The sequence below is a fragment of the Tachysurus fulvidraco genome, chromosome 1, assembly GCF_022655615.1.
Source record: "Tachysurus fulvidraco isolate hzauxx_2018 chromosome 1, HZAU_PFXX_2.0, whole genome shotgun sequence".
Lineage (NCBI taxonomy): Eukaryota > Metazoa > Chordata > Actinopteri > Siluriformes > Bagridae > Tachysurus > Tachysurus fulvidraco.
In genome coordinates, this window is record NC_062518.1 from 16901373 (window position 1) to 16906372 (window position 5000).

Genomic DNA, 5000 nt, shown 5'->3' on the forward strand with positions numbered 1-5000 from the left:
CACACACACACACACACACACACACACACACACACACACACACACACACACACACACACACACACACACAAATCAGTCAGTGCTTCTTATTTTTGAAATAATTGATTTCTTCCTTTTTAAGCCAATCGACCCACAGAGGAGCACAACAAAGCCTTCATAAGAACACAGAGATCAAACACTACAGAAAAAACAGGATGGAGAGGCGTGTGTGTGTGTGTGTGTGTGTGTGTGTGTGTGTGTGTGTGTGTGTGGTTTGGAATTCACACTCTCACTGATGGGAAACGGAAATGTAATTGATTATAAGTGTGTTTGTGTGTGTGTGTGTGTGTGTGTGTGTGTGTGTGTGTGTGTGTGTGTGTGTGTACACAAAGACCGGACAAATCCTCTAATAAAACCAATAAAATCCTCACACACGCACACACTCACAAATCGAAAGAGAGATTTATATCCATGTGCAAAAGTTTTTACCCCACAGAGGCTAGAAGGGTAAAAGTGAACAATGTAACTCTATCTATCTATCTATCTATCTATCTATCTATCTATCTATCTATCTATCTATCTATCTATCTATCTATCTATCTATCTATCCATCCATCTATCTATCCATCTATCTATCTATCTATCTATCTATCTATCTATCTATCTATCTATCTATCTATCTATCGACAGAAATAAAAGGATTACAAGAGGCTACAAAATAAAGGTGTATGTGCGCTCCCTCACGATCGGCCCAAAGCCCATGGTTTTCCTCTGACAGCACAATAACGAGGTGTGTTACACTGTGCACAATAACGAGGTGTGTTACATCTCTTACAGTGCGGCACTTTGCCAGGAGGTAAACAGATGTTTTACACTCCTTACCTTTACTGATGATGTCACACGTGTGTGTCCTGTTCTCACTCCTCACTCTCATAGCTGTCATGAAGCACTGACACTGGAGACTCCTTCAGACACAAGCGCTTACAGCAACATTTAAGAACATGTAAGAAAAGCTGTTACTATGGAAACGACAGAGTATTGGCGCTACTCAGGGCTGCTGTTAGAGAGAATTAATCACACCTGAAGGGTTTCATTTCTATGCTATTTACTTCACCTGTGTTCAGGATTTACACAGAGATTAGAGAAACGCTCAGTCTTAGTCTCACGCACACACACACACACACACACACACACACACACACACACACACACACACACACACACACACACACACACACACACACACACACACACACACACACACACACACAGCACTAATAAACTCGCTCATATCCCCTGGTCTGAGACTCTAAACCTCTAAATAAAGAGAGAGATGAAGTTTCTCCACAGTGACACCAGACTCCATACTCTGTTATTTCCCACACAATAACAACAGTAATATGAAGTTTGTGCACGCTCACAGCTGGAAGCGGCTTTAAAGCTCATCTCAGCAGGATCAGCTCGGCTGTGTGACAGCGCGCTCGCACAAACCTCAATCTATATGGCAGTACTTCAATCTAACCAGCAGAGGAAAACTTTACATCAAGATCAAGAGTCTAGTTTAAAGTTAGCTATATCACTTTCTGTACATTTCCTCCTCACTTTCTTTCATATAGCATTTAAAAGAGTTAATTACATAAACCCAGGTGTCTCCTCAGAGATGCTAATCAGCTGGGGCTAGTTCACTGGATCATGAGGAATTAGCTAGTTCACTGGATCATGAGGTATTAGCTAGTTCACTGGATCATGAGGTATTAGCCTGTTGGAGCTAGTTCACTGGATCATGAGGTATTAGCTAGTTCACTGGATCATGAGGAATTAGCTAGTTCACTGGATCATGAGGAATTAGCCAACTGAAGCTAGTTCACTGGATCATGAGGAATTAGCTAGTTCACTGGATCATGAGGAATTAGCCACTGGAGCTAGTTCACTGGATCATGAGGAATTAGCTAGTTCACTGGATCATGAGGAATTAGCCACTGGAGCTAGTTCACTGGATCATGAGGAAATAGCCAACTGAAGCTAGTTCACTGGATCATGAGGAAATAGCCAACTGAAGCTAGTTCACAGGATCATGGAGAAATAGCCACTGGAGCTAGTTCATTGGATCATGAGGAATTAGCTAGTTCACTGGATCATGAGGAATTAGCCACTGGGGCTAGTTCACTGGATCATGAGGAATTAGCCACTGGGGCTAGTTCACTGGATCATGAGGAATTAGCTAGTTCACTGGATCATGAGGAATTAGCCAACTGAAGCTAGTTCACTGGATCATGAGGAAATAGCCACCGGAAGCTAGTTCACTGGATCATGAGGAATTAGCCACTGGGGCTAGTTCACTGGATCATGAGGAATTAGCTAGTTCACTGGATCATGAGGAATTAGCCACCGGAAGCTAGTTCACTGGATCATGAGGAATTGTGTAATAATAACTAAAGGTTCAAACACGATGTCGTGTTAAAGCTTTTACAACTGACACTGAACGACATTTAAATAAAAAATATACATTTGTTGTGTGTAAACATCTCACACAAACACCCAGTGATGTGTGAGCTAAACAAAAAGTCGTGACTAAAACAGACCAAATTTACAGGAATGGCAAAAGACAGGAAATATCCAGATTAAAAAATACTTAAGACGGAAAAAAGAAAGACAGATTAAACTGATCAGAAACGTACACAAACCCCTGGTGGAGAAGTGAGTAATAGCATCCTGAAGCTCCACAGAGTTCCTCAGTCAATAACTAAATAACCAACAGGACGGTGAGGGAGTCGGCTGTAAAGTCCAGAGCTGACTTCATAGCTGGATCGGATCAGGCTTGGAGGTGGAATGGAGACTTCTTTATGCTGCTTAACGTCCTGTTAATCAGTTAATCAGGAAAATAATCAATTATTATTATTATTATACAGTATTGAACACTGGATTTTGTTCTTGTCACTGTTTTGTGTAGTAGCAGTGAGTATCTCGTCTCCTTCACCTAAATCTCTATTTCTTTATCTCCTTGCTTGTAATAATCAAGTCAAGACAAGACCCTTTTATTGTCATTATAACCATATATAACTGTTACAGTACACAGTGACATGAGACAACGTTTCTCCAGGATCAGGGAGCTACATAACACAAAGACAGAGCTATAAGGACTTAGTAAGTGTCCTAGATACATAAAGTGTATCTGTGTAACCTGGTGTACACAGTGTGATACAAGACAGACAAGACAAACAAGACAGTGCAGGACAAAAGACAGTGCAGGACAAAAGACAATGCAGGACAAAAGACAGTGCAGGACAAAAGACAGTGCAGGACAAGACAGATAAGACAGTGCAGGACAAGACAGACAAGACAGATAAGACAGTGCAGGACAAAAGACAGTGCAGGACAAGACAGATAAGACAGTGCAGGACAAGACAGACAAGACAGATAAGACAGTGCAGGACAAAAGACAGTGCAGGGACAAAAGACAGTGCAGGACAAGACTTTTTTTTTATATATCATCAAGACATATTTTAAGGCAAGGCAAGGCAAGGCAAGGCAAGTTTTTTGTATAGCACATTTCATACACAGAGGTCATTCAAAGTGCTTTACATAGAAATTAGAAAACAGTTTATAAAAGAGAAAAAGAAATATATATATATATATGAAAAATAAGAAACACGATAAAATCATAACAAAAACAAATAACAATTAAAGAAAATAAATGTGATTTTAATAAAAACAGTTTAAAATATGTTAAAAAGAATAAAACAGGAGTAAAAGTGATTTGGATAAAAAGTGCAGTCAGTGTGAAGCAGCACAGTCAGTATGAAGCAGCACAGTCAGGGTGAAGCAGCACATTCAGGGTGAAGCAGCACAGTCAGTGTGAAGCAGCACAGTCAGTGTGAAGCAGTGCAGTCAGCGTGAAGCAGCGCAGTCAGCGTGAAGCAGCACAGTCAGTGTGAAGCAGCGCAGTCAGCGTGAAGCAGCGCAGTCAGTGTGAAGCAGCACAGTCAGGGTGAAGCAGCACATTCAGGGTGAAGCAGCACAGTCAGTGTGAAGCAGCGCAGTCAGTGTGAAGCAGCGCAGTCAGCGTGAAGCAGCGCAGTCAGCGTGAAGCAGCACAGTCAGTGTGAAGCAGCACACTCAGTGTGAAGCAGTACAGACAGTGTGAAGAAGCACAGCGCTCATTCAGTAAATGCAGAGTTAAACAGATGTGTTTTTAATCTTGATTTAAAAGTGGAAGCTGGAAGCTGATTCCAACTATAGGTGGCATAATAACTAAACACTGATGCACCTTGTTTTGAGTGAACCCTTGGTATCTCTAACTGACCTGATCCTAATGATCTGAGTAGTCTGCTTGGTTTATATTCAATTAGCATATCTGTAATGTATTTCGGTCCTAAGCCATGAAGTGATTTATAAACCAGTAACAATACTTTAAAATCTATTCTAAATGTAACTGGAAGCCAGTGTAAGGACCTGAGGACTGGAGTGATGTGCTCAGATTTTTTGGTTCTGGTCAGAATTCTGGCAGCACCGTTCTGTATGAGCTGCAGCTGTCTAATGGTCTTTTTGGGGATCCCAGTAAGGAGTCCATTGCAATAATCCACCCTGCTGGTGATGAAAGAAAGCATGAACAAGTTTCTCTAAGTCCTGTTTTGAGACAAAACATCTAATTCTGGCTATATTTCTGAGATGGTAGTAAGCTGATTTGCTTATCGCTTTCACATGACTACTGAAATTAAGGTCAGACTCTAAAATTACACCAAGATTTCTGATTTTATTTTGTGTCTTTAGACCCCTAAAGTCAAGGTGTGTGTTAACCTTGAGAGTTTCATCTTTATTTCCGAATACAATGACTTCGGTTTTGTCTTTGTTTAACTGGAGGAAGTTTTGACGCATCCAACTGTTAATTTCATCAATGCACTTACACAGAGAGTCAATGGGGCTGTAGTCATTAGGGGACAGGGCTAAGTATATCTGGGTGTCATCTGCATAGCTGTGGTAAGCAATTTGGTTCTTTTTCATTATTTGACCAATTGGGAGCA